This window comes from Empidonax traillii, unplaced genomic scaffold, assembly GCF_003031625.1.
Source record: "Empidonax traillii isolate 1590-97213 ecotype Southwest subspecies unplaced genomic scaffold, ASM303162v1 scaffold1257:size348801, whole genome shotgun sequence".
NCBI classification, from domain to species: Eukaryota; Metazoa; Chordata; class Aves; order Passeriformes; family Tyrannidae; genus Empidonax; species Empidonax traillii.
This window is the reverse complement of record NW_020956450.1, coordinates 257,619-268,540: the sequence shown is the minus strand read 5'-3', so window position 1 is coordinate 268,540 and position 10,922 is coordinate 257,619. Positions and strand designations below refer to the sequence as shown.

The following is a 10,922-nucleotide window of genomic DNA, read 5'->3' as shown; positions in this document are numbered from 1 at the left end:
ATTCCCCAACATTTATATCCCACACTGGGAGGCTGCCACTATAAATAAAAATCCCAGATCACCTTCTCCAGCCTCCCTGCAAACGCATGACTGCACAAGTAGAACCTGCAGAGGCACACAAGCATCTCCTTTTCACCATTTATAACAGACGGCTTCAACTCTCCTACATTAATTCCTATTTTTAGCTTCTCACCAGCACCTGCTCTTGAGTTCACCTCCTTTACAGACTGGTCACAGCCTCCATATCTTCCAGTATAAAGTCTAGACAAGACTGTTGCAGTGGTGCACCAGGTGACCTTTCTATGCCCCAGCCTCTCCTCTGACTTAATTTCCACAGGTAGGTACAGACCACAGGCTGACTAGACAAAGTGGAATTTTGTAAAAAGCCCATGCAATAGGCTTTGCAATATCCACAGGAAAGACTGATTAAGAAATACAGCAATATTTTAGTTCCCTCTGAGCTTTATTTTACATCTCTTCCCCAAGCTCCAGGTGTAATTTCTTACTTTTAATTCTTTGATTTAGAGAAACAGTTGCACTTCCTGCTCTATTAAGGCGTGGACAATTGAAGCTCTGGATTTAACTTACCCCAGGAGATGACTTTGGGGTTCTTCTCCTATTAGCTAAGAAGATTAAGAAACACACATTACCTACTTACTCATCTCTGTGAAATGAAGAACAACCTTAGCACAACTCCACCTGATAAAATGATGCCATGAGTCATGCCCATCCCTCCTCCCCACCTCCCTTTCCAAGCCCTGCTGTTTACACCAGCTCCAGCACCACAAAGGGAAGGTGAGCAGCATCCCCAGCAATCTCCAGTCTTTCCTGCAGTTCCAGGGACAGCTTAATTAGTGAGTGCTCCTGGGTTTTTTTTTGCCTAGGCAATTACTATCAGCTTCCTGCAGTAAATCAGCTCCTCTCCAGCTGGTCATCTCTTTATTGACCATTTACTGACTCCCCAGGGGAAGGGATGAGTTCAGACTGTCTTGCTTATCCCCTGAAGAACAGGGCAATGAGAGCTTTCCTTCTTGAGTACATCCAGGACAAGGAAGGGCAGGGGGGGCTGGGAAATCCCAACCCTAAGACAACCAGCTCAGAACAGCCTCTAAAAACGAGACACTTAAATCTTCCAGGATAGCAGTTCAAACTTCTTTATTTTCAACCCCTGGAAGCCTCTCCAGCACAGGCAGTCCACCACAGAGATCACTTAAACCACGAGACAATGTCCCTGCTCATCTTTCACACAACCCTTTAAGCTACAATTTCCTAAGTACCAAAAACATGACAGAAAAACACTAATCCAGGAGCTGGAGAGGTGATTTGGCTGCAAATCTGATGACAGCCAAAGATAATTCAGAATTGATGGATTTAAACTTACACGACAAGCTTTTCTATTTCCCCAAAGATCCTTCACTGATTCCTTCTTGTTCAGGAGGGCACAACAGACATTGGACACTTCTGTTAACAGGGAAGACATGACTTTGATTTCAGGAAGCCTATGGCACTATCACCAACATCCTAACTACCTTTAATAATGAGAATTGGAAATCTCCAGGAAACACTGTCCCCTAAATTTATATTTGTTCTCTAAAGTGGTCAAAAAAGCAGCAAAAAAAGCAGCTGCAAAAAGCCAGTATCCACCTGGAAGAGAATTCTTAAACATAACTCATTTTATTTTGCAGAATTAAAAAACCTGAAATAAACACTAGTAGCACTGACCTCTCCTACCCCTGACCAAACTAGAAGGGATATCAAACACCACATCCCTCCCCCAGTACCTAAGCCAACTCCCAACCAGAACACAAGATAGAAGAATCATCCTTTGCGCTGATGAATCACCTCACAAAAACAGCAGCCTTATCTTGCACTGAAGTCTTACTCAGTTGTGATTCTGTCTTCAAAACACAGATCTGCTGTTTTCCAGGAAGACTTGTTAAGTCAGGGTAGGCCACCCATTCCTGTCTGTCCCAGAGTCCCAGCAAGTCAAACGACTAATTTTATTCTATACTATCCACTGGTGTTACTTTCTGCCCAGATAAAAACTTCATTATGTTTTAGGGGAAGAATGGAGCTCTGAGGAAAATGCTCTGAATCCATCACTCCCTGGCCCATTTCAATCACTGATCCACAAGTTCCACAATGGAACAGACTGGGGCTTCCTCAAAGACTTTTTGCAGAGATTTCTCTAAGTGGCATTTCATGCTCTTAATTTAACTAATCTTAATTTAACTACTTTCCTCCATTTCAAGGTATTTGCAACAGGAGCCAAAGGCTTTGGGATATGAGGAAATGCTCTGCACAGGATGCAAAACTTCTCTCTATCACTGATCTCTCAAGACAGCCAAAACAACAACCAAAAAAACACCCCACCTCGCCTGTTGATGGTTTCTGCAGAGCTAAAACAAGTATTTTATTTGTCCCTCTAAATGCCCTGTGCAATAAGGCCATTAAGAAAAACACTCTTGAAATTTATCTATTAATAATTTATGATGATCAGCCTACAAAGCAGTGAAGAAAAATAACAAAGCTAAGGGACAGGGAAAGAATATTCTCAATAATGCCAAGTCTTTACAACAGCCAGAAGTTCAGTTTTCAACACTTCATATTAAGTCGAGGTAACACAAAGTTACTCAAAACGAGATATAACCAGAGATAAGTATGAGGAAAACAAAATACAGATAACTTGAATTCACTTTGACTTATCTCACACAATCCCCAAGTTTTTAAATGCTTATTAATTTCAGTTACAGACTGCTTAAAATGCCTAAAAACGCAGGTTCGGAGTTGGTTACTATTTACAATGATTTTTAATGTTATTATAAACCCTTTCAAAATTTTAAATAAGTGCCATCTGCAAAACTCCAAACCAGACAAAATCAGGTCCTTGTTCTTGAAAAGGCTTACAAGGCTTCATCTATAGAAATTGTTCCATTCACGGCAACTACAACAAATTAGAAATTAAGCAGGGAATAAGCATATTACTTCTAAGGATTACTTATTATTATTATTACTAATTAACCATTCGTAAAAAAAAAAAATGTTTAATTTCAATAATAAATTATTAACTGTTTCATTTAGGCCAACCACTCTGAGCACTGGGATTCCACACACTGCCATCTACTTCAAATTCCCATCTGCCTCAAACTACAAATCCCGGTGAAGCTTACTTGACCCGAGGAAGTTCGACACAAAAAAAAGGCGAGGCTGGTTAAAAAAAGAAGTTTGCCATTTTTGAGCCAGTCTCGCTGATTTTTCACTCTGAATCCTGGGTATAAACGCAGCAGTATAAACAAACACAGACCTCCTTCCTGTGAAGTATTCAAGAAATGAAAAGGCCAGCTGGTTAGGAAATTAGCAAGTTGAAAATATCTTCTTCAGCTTTCACAGAGTACTTTAGCATTATTAAAGAAATAGCAGCACGTACATAAGACTGTGTGAAATTAAATTTGAAAGCACTTCTTCAAGAAGAGAAATTATCATCTGCCTCAGTAGCACCAAAATGTTGTGCTGAAAACACCCCGTAGAAGCCAGAGGGGAAAATTAAAAGAGCATTGCAGTAGTAAAAGATTTCCTTTTGCACAGAGATCCAGGCGAGTTCCGAATTTAAATGCAAGAATATCATACTCAGACCAATTCCATTCAACTCTGCATATTTAAGACACTCTAAAGCCAGCTCTGAGTAGCTGAATAGCTGCAAACTGTGACTCCACATCACATCTGTCTGCCAGGAGCACAACACAACCCATATTATTCCCCCCAAACACAAGTCGAAGACAACATTTAACAACTCTGTCCACAGTGAGCTCAAAGGAAGCACATTCCTTTTTACACTTGTAACCAAACTGGAGTCTAACAAGGGCTGTAAATGACTCAGTTTTCATTAAAGTATCAAATAATGAATAGAAGATTATCAGACAAATACGTGGTTTGGCCCTTTTTAAAGATGTAAAAGGATTTCATGGAAACCAAAGCACTCAAAGCAAGTAACTGATTATCAAATTTGATTTTGTAGACCTAATTTAGCAAATTCAATGCAGAAAAATAATTGAAAAAAAAAAAAAAAAAAAAAAAAAAAAAAAAAAAAAAAAAAAAAAAAAAAAAAAAAAAAAAAAAAAAAAAAAAAAAAAAGCCACAGTTCCTCTACATTAAAACTTGGTGAAGGAAAAATGACTGCTGTTAAAAATTCCACCTGACTGTTATTTTAACACCGTGGGACTTTTCAGGACAGACCATGTTTGGTTCACTGCATGTCACTACATGGGCCAAACTTCCCTCTACTGCAAAGACCAGCTATCTCCTGTAGAATCCAGCTCACTTATCAATTATATACACAAGGATTCACAGAGATTAGGACTAATCTCAGAGCTCTTCAGTAAGTGCAAGTGTAGTAAAAGCTCTTTAGGGAGAACAAGGCTTTGCCTGTCTCATGGAAGAGAACCAATATGCATTTACAGAACACATGTCAGCTCCTGTTTACCACAGTGGGAGGGGAAAATTAAGCTCCCATCAAATGACAAGATTTCGGGGACATTGCCTCCCCCCTCCTTTCTTTTATCCATCTTAAACCAAGAAAATTAAATCCCACGCTGGCATATTTAACAAAAGTCTCACCTGACACAGAAAGAAACCCCTGAAGTGAAAGCTTATCTGCAGTGACAGGTTTTGTAGCACGGTGCCAGCACACGAACACTTGACTCGAAGCACAGCATTCACTGTAACTTCTCAAAGAATTAATTTCCAGCAGCCTTCCTCCCTGGAAGCAAGCCACGAACCCGAGGAATTGCCCTCACCTCAGGTACAGCCCGTGTCTGGTTGCTGACCTTCTTCCTCACCTTTCTTCTTGTTTGTGGGATGACACAAATACCAGTCACTGCCCAGCTGCTGCTCTGCATTGACAAAGGTGTTTCCCAAAGCCCAAGTAAACAGTGTGCATATGGAGAAAAACACCATTCCACCTACACAGTAACCCCAACAGCACCAGGAAGTCACCAGGCTGACCTGCACACGGCGAGATGGAAACACTCCAGAGGAATCACAAAGTCCTGTGTATGTGCAACTACGTGCCTGGAAATCCTGGATGCACCAAGAACGTGCAACAGGCTGCTTTTTCAACACCCTGTCCTGCTGCCTTCCCCCAAGAGGGGAGCAAAGGAGCCTTCTGAAGGAATCATGCTCCTCCACCCACAAACCAGGGCACTGCACAAATTAGCAAGACAGCATAAATAAATTACAGGACCTGCAGTGAACTTGACTGATGGGAGACACGATAAAAAGAAAAAAGTTAATCAGAAAAAAATACAATATAACCAAAGCCAGAAATCCTGAATAAGCAAAAACACTTCTGCATCAAGAATATCCCTTAAGCAGCACCAAGTGCCCACACAGGCACAGAGTCTACTAGACACAGAAATAACTTGTCAAACAAATCTTTGGTACAGCCAAAGTTTGCATTTGTCATTTTAAGCCTCCCCAAAGAGTTAACCAATATATTTAACAACATCTTTTGAAGTGCAGCTTTAAGAGGACTGTTCAGTCTTACAACGAACCTGGCATGTAACTGTTCCAGCGCTTAACAGAAGAACACTTAATTAAGTCGCTAGTCTGAACAAGTTCAAACACATTTTCTTGGACATGGGATGGAAATGTGGTGGGTACCAAAGCACCCAAGGAGAGCATACACATCAAAACAATTACATATTAAATGAATGAATTTATCACCTATCTGTCAGCTTTCAGACTGTTTCTGGGAGTGTTGACTCTCAACAGTGGAAACATGTTTGCAAAGCTCCATAATTGCTGTCTAGTCCACATTTTCAATTTATAGCAACAACAAGGGCCTATTTCCACCAGAAGGGTTTTAGGTCCAAAATACTTTTAGCTTTATAATGTTACTAAAGACACTGTTTTTTAGAGGGGGCTGCAAATTCCTGTCCCCCTTGGGACACTGGGGAGGTACAGAAGTTATTTTTTCTCAGCCTCTTTCACACGAAAAGTCAATAAATCAGACTTAATTTAAGAGATTCTGCCTATCACGCCAGCGGAACAAAGGAACAAAACTGATACCCCAAACATTTGGGTGGAATGGTTAGCTAGGATTAAAAGCATCTTCCAAAGAACAGAACAGCCAACAAAGGAACAGAGAGAGCTTTGCTACTGTCCCCTGCGTGGCAGAGCCATAACAGAAAAGATTGGCATGTTTGTTCGGGTATTTTAAGAGTTGTTTTTAAATTTTGTTAAACAAGCAAAGCAATGCAGTGCTCCCCAAAGTTTCAAGGACTTGTTTTCTCTGTCTTTAACTGACCCAAGAAATTTCCAATTAAAACTTTTTTTTTTTTATCCCCACGTATTTTTCTGGTTTGACTCCTCCTGCCTGGAGCTTATCCCTGGCTTTTACCTTGGGCATTTTCTCCAACCTCTCCCCTCCCAGCACAAGGGAGCTTTATTACCACACCTGAACTAGCACACTGGACACATCAAACCTGCCACACAAAGCAGAGCTGCTGCTGCTCTGCAGCCTCAGTATGAGAACGGAGGGACAGAGCAGCAGCTTGTCCCAGGCCACACAGGAAGCTTTCTGGCACCACACTGAGCTGAACCTGTTTCCCAAGTCCCAGAGCAGCAACCTCACCACTGAACCACCTTTCTTCTACGTAAAATACCTGAAACTATTCAGATTTTTAAGGCAAAGGCATATGTTCAAACCTGAAAACTGTTTAAACTGTTGAATGCCACAAATGTCTACCAGACCTGCAACTCCCTCCTCGAGCAGATAACATCTGTTAAAAGTAAGTGGCTCATACAGTTCTGCACCAGAAAGCTTAATAAGTTCCTTCTCCAAGATTAAAGAAACACCTACACATTCTAGATGCTTCTGCAAGTCCCTGGAGGGAGAAAATGCTGCTCAGTGCTGAGACAATGAACCAGCTTCCTTCCTCAACAGCAACAAAACCCTGCTGCTTTACCTAGCACCGAGAGGAAAGTGTTATTTATAGAATTCAACCATATATGAACACGTATCTAAATATTTCTCACAGTTAGGGGACAGCATGTGGCAAGATGACCTTAGACCCGCACAGTTTCAAAGCCCTAATTGGAGAGATCAGTGCAAGAGGAGAAAAAAAAATTTTGGAGCGGCTCTGCCACATCTCCCATTCCAACTCATTTCAGTCATTCTCTGCACTAAAGTGTAACTTCAAAACCTCAACTCGAGCCATTCTCATTACTCTGACCTCTCCAGCAGGAAATATTTCTAAAGCAGTTACATTATTTTTAAATGTCAGATAAGCCCACTAGAATTTTGATATTTAGGTTTCTTATATAATTTTATAAATCATTGATAGCAATGCTTCTAGCCATGTCTTATTGCATTTAGGCCTGAAACCAAAAGAATACATGTACTGACTGTTCTGTTTCTTATATAATTTGTTTCCTGGTGACTTCTCAAGCACTTGCTACACTTCTTTATGCTAAAGCCAGTTCGCTAAATTCCACTATTTTGGCACTGCAGTAAGCTACTATCCTGTACTTTCATGCAATTATACAACTGTACAAAGGTTCACTTGGCTCCAAACCTCGGTAAGTATTTTCTAAGATTAATTCTATTGTCATAATTATCATAGGAAAAAAAAAAATAATCTGCCAAAAACCACCCTGCAAGAAAGATTCATGCTCTGGTATCACAAGTTACTGGTTGTCTAAGCAGTGATGTGCAGCTGGACACATCCCAGGGCACACCAGAGCGTGCAAGGAAACTTCTCATTAGAACATGCACTCACTTCCCAACACTGCTGGTTTGCTGCTCTCTGAAGGAACTGCACTTACTCTGATAACTGTCAGCTTAAATAACCGGGAACAGTCAGTAATGTAGACACCGATGGAATCCTAAATCTGCTAAAATAGATTAAGAATTGTGCAGGCCTGGCAGTCTGGGCTGCATCCAGCACTGCACTGGAGGCTGTGTTACAAGCAGAGACCGTTCACATTTCAGCAACGTCCTCGAGTTCTTTCTAATCTGTTACAGTCAATAAAAACTGACTTCTGCACTTCCTCTCCTCTGCACCAACCCCCCGACACACAGCAGCCTTTATTTCAGCTCCTACAGCTCCCTGGCCTTGGGAAATAAGCCACAGCTACCTGGAAAAAGGGAGGCCTTTTCCTGCAGTCTCTTCCTCATGTATGGGCCTTCCTTATTCCCCACGTGTGTGTCTGTCTTGTGTCACTCAGCTACTACAGCTGAGCAAAAACAAATACAGGGCGACAGGAGGAGGAAAAGACTTAAGATGCTGCTTGTTTTCCTCATACACTAGTTCTTCTTTGCCTGTTCTCTGATTTATATGAAAGCATCTCCTCCTCCAAAACATTTAAAGACTGCAATAGAACAGTCAGTGATTCAGCGTGCATCTTGTTCTTTCATTTCACCCATAAAATGCAGAGCTGCACAGTGGAACATGAGGCCAAGTGTGGTTCTCAAGCACTGAAATAGCTTAAGAAAATAGATTTTATCGTTAGAATTGATGAACTCAAAATTAAATTTTCTACGCTCACAAAACGAAATCACAACGTTTTACAACTGCAAATAGAACATAGGAGAGTCACACAAAGTTTCATTTTTTTATGCAAAGCTGACTCCAGCAATCCAGCATTCAGAGATATCCAGGATACACAAACTCCCCATGTATTATTTCTTCAATTATCACTTTCTGCATCAGTGCTTACCTATCCCTGAATGAAAAGGTTCTCCTCCAAATACCAATCAGGCTCAGCATCTCTCTCTCTACCACGAGAGATTTCAGCCCACTTTTCACACTTACTCACATGACAAACAGGAAAGCAGCACTTCTACACTTCTCTGCTTTACAAACCTGACAGTTTTATGTATTGTTACTTGTGTGACTCCCTCAACTAAAAATAACCAAGAGTAGGAAACAAAGACTGAATGGACCTAAAATATAAGTTCACAGTTCCAAACTCGCTGTTAAGACTCACTAGAATGCAGTGAGTGCTCTGTCAATTTATCCAGTGTGGAGCCTCACGAGAACAAGTGATAAAACTTAAAGTCTTCCTCTACAAAACTGGATGTGGAGACCTTTCTGAGGACTACTGAATTTGCTTTGAAGTTGTGACTCAGCTGCGAAATAAACTGACATGAATTTATCACACTTCATAACTATTTCCAAATCAGAAGTATTAAAAAAAAAAAAAAAATCCTTAAAAGTGCAGCACAATAAACTCAGTAAGAAAGAGTAACTCCTCATGGAGCAACCAAAGTTACCAGGTACAGTTCCAGCTCAGTAAAAACTGTGTCTGTGCTGCTTTGGAATAAATACAGCCCAAATATAACAAAAGGAAGAGGACAAATCTAAACAAAAAAATGCAAAACCCAACAAACCCTGATGCATTCAACAGTGAGAAGCCATTCCTTGCACCTTGTAGGCCCAAACTGTAGGATCAAATATGGCCCTGTCTTCCAGTGTCATGTGTGGGATGGGGTAATGGGAAGAGAACAGAAAATTTATCTTTACAGGCATTACAGCCTCTGTGAATAAAGTAGGGAATTTGTCAAAAGGCAACAAAAAAGCTGATGCTGTTCAGCTTGCTGCACATCTAGGAGTATCTTTAAAAGCACTGTGCTTTGGTGAGAAGGTGAAGCATGGGGAGATCCAGCTCCTTTAAAACCTAAAACAAATTTAAAAAGGAATTCTGCTGCTCAACGTTACTCAGATAAGGAACCCCCTTTTGCTCAGGCCTAATTCAGAAGCTCAGCCTAACAAATTAATAACTGTTTTTCCCCTCTCGAAGACTATTCATTCTGCTTGACTATAAACACAGTACATTGATTACTGAGAATTAGACTTTTTTTTTTTTTTTAAAAAAAAAAAAGGTCTCAAAACAGCAGCCTGTTCCCCAAAGAGAAATTGCTGTGCTCTTGATGTTACTTTGCGAACATTTTAAGCAACGACACAATGCCTTATGCGAAGGTCATGCCCGGGTCCCTCCTAAGGGATCCCGCACAACACACGCAGAATTTCAGCCTGTATTAAACCAGCAGCACGTCAAACCCTTATCCGGAATTTTAAAGGCGCTAAAAACCGCGGATACAACAACAGCAGTTACAGTTTAACACACTCGTTTTTACAGCCCAAGTTATCCATTTGAAATCGCTGTGGCTCAGTAAATAACCAGCTAACCTGGAACGCAGGGAAACAGCTTTTCCACCACGGGCCTCTCTCCAAAGGCTAAAAAAACAAAACCCACCGCCCCACGGTCCCAGCCGCGCTCCTCTCCTCTCCCCTCCTTGGGATGGGGATGCCGGAGCCGAGCCCGCAGCACCCCCGCAGGCTCTGCCCGGGTCAGGTCCCCCCCCGGGGCTGCCAGGGGACCGCCCGCCCCCGCCCTTACCTCCGGGGCCGGGACAGCGCCGCCGGGGCGATCCCACGCGCGACACCGAGCCCCCGCGCCCGGCGGCGGCTTCCCGGGAGAACGGGCAGGGAAGAGGAGGAGGAGGAGGAGGAGGAGGAGGAGGAGGAGGAGGAGGAGGGAGCGGGACCGAGCCCTGCGCGGCCACACGGCGGGCAGGCGCGGCAGGAACAGCATCACCCGGGGCGGGGCCGCTGCACTTACCGGAGCGCCGGCGGAGCGGGGAGCCGTGACGGAGCCTCGAGAAGAGCCGAGCCGAGCGGAGCGGAGGAGAGGGGAGGGGAGCCGAGCAGAGCAGAGCCGAGCAGAGCCGAGCGGGAGCTGCCAGGCCCGCTCCCGGCCCGGAGCCGCCCCCGCTCCCGAGCCCCGCCGAGGGATCGGGCCCCTCCCGCCACCCCGCCGGGAGGCTCCCCCTGCGCATGCGCCGCTGCCGCCGCGCAGCCCGCTGGGATATGTAGTGCGGGTGCCGGGGGGGCGCGGCGCAGCGGCGAGGGGCATGATGG

The 10,922-nt window shown here is 43.1% G+C and overlaps 1 protein-coding gene across 7 annotated transcripts in view; it reads right to left on the bottom strand.

The window, feature by feature from the left end:
* Positions 1-10,664, bottom strand: part of PLEKHA1 (pleckstrin homology domain containing A1) — a 32,090-nt gene extending 21,426 nt beyond the window's left edge. For 6 of the 7 annotated variants that reach the window (XM_027906180.1, XM_027906183.1, XM_027906184.1 and 3 more), the window contains exon 1: positions 10,402-10,501. The gene's annotated coding sequence lies outside the window, so the exon portion shown is untranslated. Of the gene's footprint in view, positions 1-10,401; positions 10,502-10,623 lie in introns of those variants that run through there. The other variant, XM_027906181.1, reaches the window with a different exon arrangement.
* Positions 10,665-10,922: the final 258 nt, after the last annotated feature.